The sequence below is a fragment of the Ochlerotatus camptorhynchus genome, unplaced genomic scaffold, assembly GCF_037179485.1.
Source record: "Ochlerotatus camptorhynchus isolate MF236.1 unplaced genomic scaffold, CSIRO-AGI_Acam_v1.1 ptg000284l, whole genome shotgun sequence".
Taxonomy (NCBI): Eukaryota; Metazoa; Arthropoda; class Insecta; order Diptera; family Culicidae; genus Ochlerotatus; species Ochlerotatus camptorhynchus.
In genome coordinates, this window is record NW_027040773.1 from 3,811,723 (window position 1) to 3,824,582 (window position 12,860).

Below are 12,860 nucleotides of genomic sequence, written 5' to 3' on the forward strand. Positions count from 1 at the left end.
AATATTCCATTTATGTCAAGTCTTATTGTTGCCAGGAACTATTTACTGCATTGTACAGTGGTCCAAGAATGCAATCGAGCGGAACACAATTAATAATTCCAAAGCAATTCATTTTAGTGATTTTGTGTCCTTGGCAATGTTCTTTTTTTAATTTTTAATTTGTAATAGAAGGTGCCATCTTGTGTAACAAAAAACAAATGTGCTAAACTTGTACTAAACTACTATTCAAAATGTAACTTTTAAATAGTTTTCAACTAATAAACAATTTTTGTCCGCTAGTGTCTTGCACAAAGTTGTTTATTAGTCAAACATATAAAACTCTTACGAAGACGTCAAAATCGAAGCAATTTTGGATTCGAAGATATTGGTATTTTAGTTTAAAAGGTAAACATCTCAGTTATTTACATTAAAAATGTGTTTCATCATGAAAAAAAATAGTTTTTGATATTTTTTAAATCGTTATTTAACAAATCTAGGATACTATCCTATTTCCATGCTTTGTTTTAAAGATATTGAACCAAACCCATTAAATTTGACGTGTCTTTCAAAAATAATATCTACATATCCAATCGCACAAAATCGCACCCTAGATTGCCTTCCATTCATTTTGATTAAAAAAATGTTTTAAGAAATTATGGAATAATAAGATATTATGAACATATTTTGATTATGTAAACAACAAGAAAAGATTGTTAAGTTTATGTTTGACACATAATACCTGCCAATTTTGCTACATGAGAGTCGCCATAAGCGATTTTGTAATTTATCTCATCCACTCTTCGCTCTTCACTCTTCGCGAAGAGGCGATCAGAAAAACGCTCATTATGACTCTGCCAAAGCTAAATTTGCAGGTTTGATGTGTGAAACACAAACTTTACAATCTTTTCTTATTACTAACACATTCAAAATATCATCATAATATCTTATTATTCCATAATTTCATAAAATATTTTTTTTAGTCAAAATGAATGGAAGGCACCCTACCTAGAATATTCAGGGCTAATAACATTTTATATTGGATGTATGTAGAAGAAATTGTAGGCTGGAGCCACAGAACAGATAGCTGTGCTGGAGCTCCTTGGAATTTTTGATGCGTGAACATTTTAGTGAAGTACAAGTTCTTTTAGAACTTATGAAAATTGTGTATACAGTCAACTCTCCCTTACCCGATCTCTCTCTGAATCTTTGGATATCCAGACTATTGACGCTTCCCATACAAATTTATAAAAAAAATCTCAGAAATGAGATGTTCTCCCTTACTTGATGATCCCTTCACACAAAAAAAAATGTTACGATATTCGTGAACAAAAAATCACGATCAGCTGAACTACTAGTTCTTTCTAATTCATGACTTAGTTCCCATAAACGTGATTGAGTAAATCGAATGTTCATGATCTTAGTCTCAAATCCTTGAACATAGTTCAGCGTGACTAGCGATTTCGTAATGCTAAGCAAAATACAAAATAAAATCATGATTTCGTGATTTCGTTCCTGCAATCGTGAACTTGGAGCACATTCAAAGCTGCAGCTGACATTTTCAGATTGTTGTCAAACTTATCCCTACTGAGTGCTCGGATTCGTCGAGAATGGAGTGTTGATTATTTGTGTATGCAGCTGAGTCAATTCGTCAGAATGGTGGTGCAGTTCATCAAGCTGGCCGTAATTCTCGAAGGAAAGGGTGAACCAGTGAACGCGCTGTTCCAAAGCGACTAAGCGACGCGAAAGCGGCACTAGAAGTGGAGAAAACTTTGAAGATTGCCCCAGAGGCGGTGGATATGTTTTTTGCTAGTTTGGACCCTAGAAATAACATGGGAGGATCAGTGAGGATTTGATAAGTGCATGTTGCTTGTTATCAGTGTTGAAATAACATGGGAGCATCAGTGAGGATTTGATAAGTGCATGTTGCTTGTTATCAGTGTTGGGAAAATATCAAAAAAAAAAAAAAAAATTAAATCTCACCAACGCCCAAGATCATGTTTGATTTTCGTAGGCAAAAATCAACAAGCAAACAACTGCGGTTGATTTGCAAGCTGTGATATCGCAGCTCGGAATATCAAGCTAACAAAACTCACCAGCTGCAAATCTCAACAAACTGTCGTGAGATCGAGTTTCATGATTTTTGCATTACACCCGAACCAAATATATTATATTAACAATATGATTCACTCTTTCGCTTAGCTGGCGAACCGAATTTTTAGCAATGAAAGCACCTCTGTGGCCAAAAAGGCTACCAATGTATTTGTTTATCGTCACGAGGGGTAAACCAAATGAAAATTTGTTTAATATTTCAAATGAATGTATTTCAGCATTTTATTTTATTTGATGACAACAGTCAGTGACATGTCAGACAAATTTTAAAGTAATATACACAATGTAATTAATGAAAATTTAATTAATTTGACTAATGTAATTAATGAAAATTTAATTAATTTGTTAATATGATATATTAGTCCGAACGCAACCGAAACTTCCATAACAGCTGGCAGCAGTCAATTCGTGTCTACCATCGGTTAAGAGTAAAAAGAGATAGCAAACTATACTTTCTCTTTCTAAGAAAATGATGTGCTACGGAATCATTTTTGTGTCGAGTCCAGGGCGTCACAATATCAGTTTCAATCGACCAAATCGATGCGACGAAGAGACTGCTGGCTTTCTTTTTCTGTTAAAGTCGAACAGCTTCGCAGCATTCTAGAACCTCAGTCGGCGTGCACAAACAAATCTTCAATCGCTTGTCTCTCTTTCTCCCGTCGCTCCATTGGTCTTCCTTTCAAGCTTCGGGGAAACGGATGAGCGAAAGAGCGCTCGACTTTGATAGTTTTTTCTTTCATGAAACACATCAACATTTTCTTTCATGAAACACATCTTAACAATGATTTTAACTGGTTATGTCTACTAGTAAAAACTAAATCTAATCTGGATTTTTTTTACTGGGTCTTGTCGTGACCGGACCAAGGTTTCCAGCCTTGGCCACGGCTGCATGAGTTAGCGATGCGGCCTCCCACGGGTGCGGCTGCTTCTGCTGAATGACTTCAACGAGCTTAGGTACTTCATATTTATACCTGCTAACCTATCAAAATTCTCTAACCAATGAGATTCCATTTACATACGGACTATCACACTTCACGCTCACTCGATTCTACTCATTATTTATTCAACACTAACTCTATCTACTACATTCTTCCCCTCTTCTACTCTCCTTAATTGAGGAAGGGGGGCATTATATTCACCCATTCGGGGGAATTTCATCTACCCTCTCAGTGGACTTTCATCTACCCTCTCAGAGAAATTTCATCCATCAGGTCATAATTATCTTCAAACTTGCCACATTGACATTTATTTCAAATTTATCATTATCTGATATCATTATTCATCAAAATGACTACCTATTTCAATATGATTCTATTCAAGTTTGCGATGAGCTAAAGTAACCATCCATTAGGTCATGGTAAATTTCTCAGTTTACATTTCCATCCATCATGTCGTATCAATTCTTATTTACCATCTATCAGGTCATGGTAATTCTTATTTATCATCAATCAGGTCATGGTAATACTTATTTACCATCCACTATACTATCTATTTTGCCTTGAAGTTTTCTCGCTTCGTAAAATAATATATATTTTGCCTCAAAGACCTTACACTCCGGAAATTTTCAAGAATTCTTATTATTTTTTAGCATAGTTTACCATCCTCCATGTCATGGTAAATTTCTTCAGTTTACATTTCCATCCATCATGTCGTATCAATTCTTATTTACCATCTATCAGGTGATGATAATTCTTATTTACCATCCATCAGGTCATGGTAATTCTTATTTACCACCAGACCGAGGTTTCCAGCCTCGGCTACGGCTACACGAATTAGCAATGCAGCCTCCCACGGGTGTGGCTGCTTCTATTGCTGCTGCTGTTTCTGCTGCTGCAGGTGGTCCGTCACCTCCAAAATTCGTTACAAGCAGGCATGGAAAATCATTTGCATTCATTTCGTGCATTCATTTACATTCATTTGCCTCTAACTTTCTTTTGTCAACAGCATTCCGCAAAACAATGTATAGAGCTTTTGTAGGTTTAGTTATTAGCTACTACTTTTGCAAAGAAGTCAAATCCGTATTTCTTATGCATGACGAAGCAGAATGAACAGAAGCCACTACTGTTTTTCAGTGAATGTATTTTACATTCACTGAAAAACAGTAACAAGTTCTGCCCGCTCTAGTTCGTGATGCATAAGAGATACAGATTTGAGTTTTGAGCAAAACTTGTAGTTTATAACAAAACCTACAAAAGCTCCATACATCATTTTGCGGAATGCTGTTGAACAAAAAAGTTAGAGGCAAATGAATGTAAATGAATGCACAAAATGAATGCAAATGATTTTCCATGCCTGGTTACAAGAAATGACTTCAACGAGCTTGAATATGAAGTACTATTTATACCTGCTAACCTATCAAAATTCTCTACCCAATGAGATTCCGTTTACATACGGACTATCACGATTCACGCTCAGACTAAATGGCACTGCACTTTAAAATACCGGTCTTTTGCACACGGACGCGTGTTTGTTTCTGCTCAATCTTCCACTGGAAGATGGCCTCTCCAATCTTTGTCAATCATTATCATCGTTTTTTCCCTTCAGTAACGTTCTTGTTCTTTGCAGCGGCACAAACCCTCTCGCTCTTGTGTGTGTGTCTACTGTTTTAGGTTTAGTCCTTTCTCCTTCAATTTCAATTTCAACTTCTGTTCAATTCTGACACTGCCATATTCTAGCGGAACTATCGATTGATAGTTCCGCTAGAGTACGGCAGTGTGAAAATTGAACAGTAGATGAAATTGAGCGAAGGACCATTACAAACGCACACTCCTTTACCTAGCTCATACATTGATGCATGAGGGAATATCCACGCAAAAGAGTGCGCGTTGATTTGCTGCGGCTGTGGAATAGTTCTACCGACGTTTATCCCTACCTAAAGCCCCACGTTGCCGAAAGCATTTCCAGGCGATGGTGAGTTATAATGCAATTTTAGCGTTCAGAATCATAAGGGCCTAACTGCGATGATCGATTCCCTTAATCAATTTGCCCTTCGCATTACCATAGTTCAGTGAACCAATTTTCCAAGGAGATCTTCAATAGTGATATTGTTCATATTGATGGATTACAATACTTGTATACTAGACTGATGCAAAATTTGAAATTTTCGCTCCACAGTGCTTAAACGGTTCCAAATCGGGTCCTGGTTAGCCTCCCAAAATTTGAACTACTTTAGTAAGAAACTGACTGGGCACAAACCATTTCAAGTTTATATGGGAATTACTATGGGAAAACTTATGTTTTTGTTCATATCTATCTATCAATTCACCACATCACTATGCTTTTAAAAATCATAGCTGTGATTGTAGCAAATTTCCTCAGCTACAACTTTGGTGGAAATCACTTTTCAATCAAAAGTAAGGAACAAAAGTTATTAATGATTCAAGTCACTGATGTCTTATGATTATGCTCATTCAACTGTTCAGTAGGCAACATTGGTGTTTCTGGTGCGAAGAATAGAGCACAAATATCATGGCTACTATGTCACACTGCAGAATACAGTGTTGCCCACAAAACAGCTGCTTGATCATGCTATAAGATTATCAATCTCTTAAACAATTAATAACAATTTAATTTGACATTTGACTGAAAAACAATATTCCGCAAAGTTGTAGCTTAGAAAATTTTCCGTACGAATAGTTATTGGAATTTTCGAAAAAGCAATATGGAAAATGAGTAGAAGATAACGAACAAAAAAATTGGTTTTCCCATAGTAATTTCCACATAAACTTCGAATAGTTTGTGCCAAGTCAGTTTCTTTCCAAATGAGTTTAAATTTTGGGAGGCAAATCAGGACCTGATTTGAAACCGTGTGAGCACTGTGGAGCGAAAATTTCAAATTTTGCATCAGTCTATTGTATACGTTTGTTCATTACGGGAGAGTAAACACTTGGTTCGATTTAACAGCTCGAAGTTTTTTTTTTCGATTTTGGGGTCCATCTCCACATCACCCAGCTTAAGGCCGAATGGAATATTGTAAATTTAATTACATATTATGAGTTGGTATTTGTATTTTGAGTGAGAAAAAAGAATCTTATCCGAAATTTCATAGAGCGCGTTTATTTATTTTCGAAGTACAAAAGCATACTTAATCGTATATCTGAGAGCGGCTGATTTGTTTTTGTTATTAAAATATATTTTCAACAGTGCACAGTTCGAAAAAGTAGTGTAAATTTCTGTTCAGTATGATGCACATAAATGGAGCGTCACATATCATATAAGTTTACATTATATGTCATGTAAAGTTCTGAGACATTTCATGCACTGTAGCAAATATTGTATACAAAAGCCCATTGTTGTAAACAACATTGTTTGCAAGTTGCTCGGATGCGTGAAATGAAATACAAGTTTACGTGAATGAATGTTTACATCACTACTAAAATTCAGAATTTTTATCTGTGTATTATACCTGCTCTCAACATAGTGTTCTAGATACACTTCCACAGTTATTAATTGAGAGCTCCGAGTTCCATTTTTGCATTAGTATAATTGTATGGCAAGTACAATCATACTCTATGCTCAGGGAAGTCGAAACATTTTCCAACCCGAATAATTCCTAGACCGGACCAGAAATCGAATCCAGCCACCTCCAGCATGGTCTTGCTTTGTAGCTTCGCCTGTACCGACTGAGCTAAGGGACGAAATTGCGACCTTTGTAAAATCGATGGACGCGGATCCCATTGAGATGATCGTTATATACCGTATAGCGGAAGAAAAATCTATGTTCATCAAGTTCAAATAAGAGGAATCGATGCTTATTACACAACCATGAACAATACATGTTCCATTATATCGATGGAAAATCAGTTGAGCTACGCATGTCGCCTGCAGGGGGCACCGTTCAGTGCCTACCACCAGAGGTCTCAGATAGCGATCTAGCATTGCTGCTAGGGAAATACGGTGATATAAAGTTTGTAGTTCGGGAGAAATTTCCAGCTGCCTTGGGCCTTGATATGCTGACAGGTGTAGGGGGAATTTACATGGACGTAAAAAAGGTGATTCCCAACTAACTGTATTTCCTCAATCCGAAGGGGAACATATTCTACCAAAGGGAACAAAACTTGTGTTTCCTTTGTAAGATGGAGGAACATCGGAACAACTGCTGCCCAAGTGGAAAATACGCGTGCCAGCTGCGATTCATTTTCGTGACAAATGTGGGTTGGAATAAAGGTAAAGGGAGAGAGATTTTAATTTAAATATGCTAAGTTGAAGGTTATACATAATATACATGTAGTACCGTATGCGTGATAATGTTTGCACCATCGTACAAATAAGGTTCCCGTTTCACCTGTGCATACAATACCTTAGCATGCACGTAACCCATAGCTCATACCGTAGTAGGCGGTGTTTTAAAGAAAGTGATTTACTTAGTTTGACAGTTGCACCATGACGAAGTGGCAGCGTATTCGTGATTTGTCCCACGCGCAAATGTCGCAAAAAGACATTTCAATCGCCGTGGGAGTGTCCCGGTGGATCGTCAAAAGGGTTTTAGACCGAGAAAAGAAAGGACAACTATCAGCTTGGGTTCCGAGGGTTATCGCTGACAGGAAGATTCGGGTGAATCCAGTACGTTCAATAAGGAAAATGGCAAAGGAACACGGGATCAGTGACTTTACGGCACGGAAGATCGTAAAGGAAGATTGCGCGGCGAAATCGAGGGCACGCAAAAAAACTCACATGATAACCAACCGCATCCGGGAGCTACGAGTCGAACGATGCAAGAAAATTTTGAACTTCCTTAACCGAAAAAAAAAACCGTTAATCCTGTTCACCGATGAGAGCATGTTTACCGTCGATCCCGTATCAAATTCCAGAACCGACTGGTATATTAGTTCTCTTTTAGTAAAAGACGTGGCCGACGAGCACAATAACGTGTATCTGACCAAGCATCCTGCTAGCGTTATGGTGTTTGGATTGGTGGCTTCCGGTGGTAAAAAAATCGACCCGGTGTTCATTCCAGAAGGTGACAAGATCAACACGGAGGTCGGGATTTAAAGTAAGTATGTTCTTCCGTAGATCAAAGAACAGTACAGTCCGAAGCCAAATGTTGTATTTCAACAAGATAGGGCTCCGTGCCACACCTTGAACCGCACTCAGAAGTGGTTGCAGGAACATGTTCCGTTTTGGGCGAAGGAAATGTGGCCGCCATCCAGCCCCGATCTTAATCCGCTGGATTACTCAATATGGCGCATCATGAAGGTCAAGGCCTGTTCTAAACGTCACCCGAGTACAGCAAGCCTCAGACAAACATTGACCCGTACCTGGAGAGAAATGGATCTAGACTACATTATTCCCAACAAACAATTGCCTATTGAAGAAACGACTTCTTGACGATTTTATTCCACTTCATGCTTAATAATAATTGTACTATTTTTAATAATAACTTCTGTTCAGGCTTTGTTCACACAAATCTGGAGAATTTATTCAACCACAACATCGAAATATTTGGTGTTGAATAAGGTATGTCGAGAAGCTTTTATTCGACTAAAAAGAGTTGTAACAGAGCTTATTTGATCAAATTTTTGATTATTCAGCGTTTATTAGACATCATTTACTTCCTTAAACAGCGATGGTATAAAGGTGTATATAGACGCTTGATTCTCATGTGAAATAATGTTTAATAAGACACTATTATACATTTAATATTAAACGATTATTCAACTACGGAATAATTAATCCGAAAATAAGAACGACACAGAAGAGCAGGGTTGTGTTCTCTCGTCAGTGATTGTTGTGTCATTTATTTCGGTCGAAGCACGCGCACCCACCATACAAGATCTAGAAAATCTATTACATACATACATACACACACATGTCGTTATATGGGATTCGAACCATGACCTTCCGATCACCAGCCGCTTGCCTTGCCATCTGAGCTATCCTAGATTACATCATATGGGCAGCTAAATAAGCAATAAAAGCTTGCATCTGAAAACCTATCAGCACTTCCAGCCGTAACTCTAGCTAATTCAAGGAGATGTGAGAATGATTAATTCATTCATAGTTGTTTAACATTAGACCAACGTTATCTCTCCATCTCTCTAATTTCGATGCAAAGGATGCTATTATTTTAGATAGATCTATGAATTGGTTGTCCTGAGTGATACGATTTATGATTACGATTTAAATTAATTAGGCGTAGAAAATAAATAAAAAAAGGGTTGAGGCTGGGATTGAACTCGCGACCTTCTACTTGGAAAGCGGAAACGGTAACCACTATGCTAATAATTTCGTTTTGTTGTTAGCCTGGAGCAGTGTTGTGGAATAATGAATGAATACGCCGTTTGTAAAGCATTTACAAAGCATGCAATTAAAACATGGACGCATAGTGGTATAAGAGCTATTATGCTGACTGTTTTCACCTTTATTCAGCAATATTGTTAAGCAATGCAATGGAATCTAGTAATGGAGCTAGAAAACAATTATTGGACGTTTAATAAAGCATGTAATTAAATCAATTGAAACAGTCGGATTAAAGCGTCATTGTATGTGCAAATTACACTTATTCAGTATGGTATTAGATCAAACTTCTGGTGTTGAATCAGGAAGACAGTCATCGTTTGTAAAGATTTTAATAAGTATATTAATCAAATCAGAGCAATGAGCGGAATAAAGGCGCATCATCGATCTCAATGAGGTTTTCTGAGCACATAATTTGACAACTTGTTTTATTCAGCATTGTACACTGTTATAAAGCATTTATTCAATCTATATGCTTATTTGTTACTCTGAATTGTTTTTGGGCAGTGTTGTGGAATAATGAATCCAATACGTCGTTTATAAAGCATTTACAAAGCATTCAACTAAAACATGGACGCATAGTGGTATAAGAGCTATTTTGCTGACTGTATTCACCTTTAGACAGCAATATTGTAAAGCAACGCAATGAAATCTAATAATGGAGCTAGAAAACATTTATAAGACGTCTAATAAAGCATTTTATTAAAGCAATTGAAAACAGTCAAATTAAAGCGACAATGTATGTGCAAATTACACTTATTCAGTTTGTTATTAGATCAAACTTCTGGTTCTGAATCAAGAAGACAGTCAACGTTTATAAAGCTTTTAATAAGTAAATTAATCATATCAGAGCAAACGGCGGAATAAAGGCGCTTCTATCGATCTCAATGAACTTTTTTCAGCACATAATTCGACATCCTGTTTTATTCAGCATTGTACACTGTTATACAGCATTTATTCAATGTGTATGCTTATTTGTGACTGTGAATTGTTTGTTGGGTTAGAAACTGCCGTGCATTCCGGAAGCGTGTCGAGGCCGTCATTGAAGCAAGTGGAAACTCGATCGATGATTAACATAGTTTAAGACTCTGAGAAAACATCCCCGTTTGAATAAATAAAAAAAAACTCGAAATCGAAATTTTTAAGAATTTTTTAAATTTTGACATTGCTCAATGGTGCAAACATTATCACGCATACGGTATATCTTAAATATACTGGTATAAAAAAAATCATGCATGCGTTCAATCGTTGACATTTTTTTAAAGTGACAGTTACTCCGAATCACCCTATAAGTTGTGTGAAATTTTATTGTGACGTTTTTGAAACTAAGATATGATGCAAGCAGGCTGCATCTCTTGCGCTTTTTTCGTTGCAACCAGTGTTGGAAAAGTTCGCGATATTTCACGAAGTTCACCAAGGGAAAAGTTCGCGAGTCATAGTGAATTTTCGATAACTTTTCCATCTCTGGTTGCAACTAAGTATAAGTTTACGTAGGGGAAATGGCTCTAATGTTGGCCTATGGATCTAAGATTGGGCCCATCGCTAAAAACCTACTATTTATAAATTGTATCTAGATAAACGCGTCATTGGGACGGTATTAATGGATATTTTTGGTCGCTATTGAAAATTTAGTCGATTGCTGAATTTATGTATGGGCCCAAATTAGGGGCATTTAGGCCAACATTACATCCATTTCCCCTATTTGCAAAATAATTCAAGCCACATTTTGTTCCAAAGGAGCTAATGTTGCTTTATTGCTACGAGATGTGTTGCTTGGGCATCGAAGTGATCATTTTTCCTAAAGACAAAATACAACCAGATCTTGGTGCAGTTGAACCCACCGCGTAAGACATTGCCCAAATCCTTCATCACTTGCGTTCACCGTTAACGATTATTTACTCGAGAACGCGTAATGTAAATCCGGATAATGGATTGATTTTTCAACAACACATCACTTAAGCTATGACACAAATTCAAAAGTATGTCATTACTTGCGTCGCCCAGCCCCAGGCCGGGTGGGTTCGATCGGTTACAGGTCAGCTGGTCAAAAACTGACCTTCAAAGATTGAAAATTTTCCCGGTAGTAGTACCAAATACACGAGAAATGAAAAACGCCCTCTGAAACTTTTCCTGCTGCGAGAAGGAACACGAGAAGTGCTGATACGGGCCGTGTGTGAGTGGGAGTTTGGCACAGCCGCATGAAAAGTGTGATTTATTTGTGTTTCTTTCGTGTTGCTTCCTTTATTTTGGTGTTATTTTTCTTCATTTGTGCGCCAATTTGCAAAACTTTAAGGCACGGGATTTGTCGGGACCGGTGTTTTACAGCTTGCGTGTTTCAATATTGTTAGCAAAGAACAGCGCAACGTGTTTTTCGTTCTCCAACACCACTCAATAGCAAATCGACGGTTCGTCCTCGGATTGGTGTGATCGTTAGTATGGGTCAACGGCCTGTTCGCAATAATTTTCTCGAACTGTTGTTAGAATTGGTCGAGTGGGGACGATTAGCGGTAATTGAAATTTACAGGTTTTCGCGATAGAGATTGGCGGTAGAATTTGGCATATGTATGTCACTGGTGCAATGCTAACGCTTTTACCGACCGGCGGCTTTGAAGAAGGCTTGCAATCGTAAATTTATCTGTCCTGTTGACACTTGGAATTTCATGACTTGGACTCATTTTTTGAAATAAAAATATTTCATTCAAAACAGTTGGTGTGGATTGCTATCCAATTATTGTTTGAATTGGGATAAAATCGGTTCCAATGTGGTAGAAAACTTATGCCACGAACTAATTCGTCTAACATGATCGTAATTGTCTTTTTTCTAAATAAAATCGGCATCAGTCAGAAAAAAAAACATAATAAAACGCTCATGATTACTATTTTATTTGACGATGTGTGTGTACATCACGCTAGGTAAAATCATTATTTAGTGTTAGAACTGACGCTCTTTTCAATTGCGTCATTGACATGTTTCCATGTGTTGTTTGACATCATTTGGATTTATAATTAAAAATTGGGCGAGAACGGTGGGCTGGGCACGTCATAAGAATGTCAGACGATGACCAAATGAAAATGGTTATCGAAAGCGACCCAACTGGATCAAGAAGAAGAGGCGTGCATCGGGCAATTAGGCGACCTGCGGACCCTTCGCTGACTACGAGGCTGGCGACGTGTAGCCATGGATCAAATAGAGTGGAGACGACTTCTTCGAACAGCATGGGGACATAAAGGCTAAAGCTTCAATACGCGTACCTGTCAAAAGATAAGCAATTATAAAAAAGCATTTAAAAGGAAATAAATCAACACACTCAAAAAGCTCTTCACACAATATATATTTAATTTTCGATGCATTGCTCATCCCTGTGCATGCAATATATTGTTTTCTACATAGTTTATGTATAAATAAAGTATTAATGATCGCAATTACCTCACGATAGGGATTATTAAAAAATACGTAATCATTTTTTGGTTGTGACAATTCATGGCATTAACTTCACTTATGTGCAGCCTATGGGAAAATTATGAATCCAGTTCTT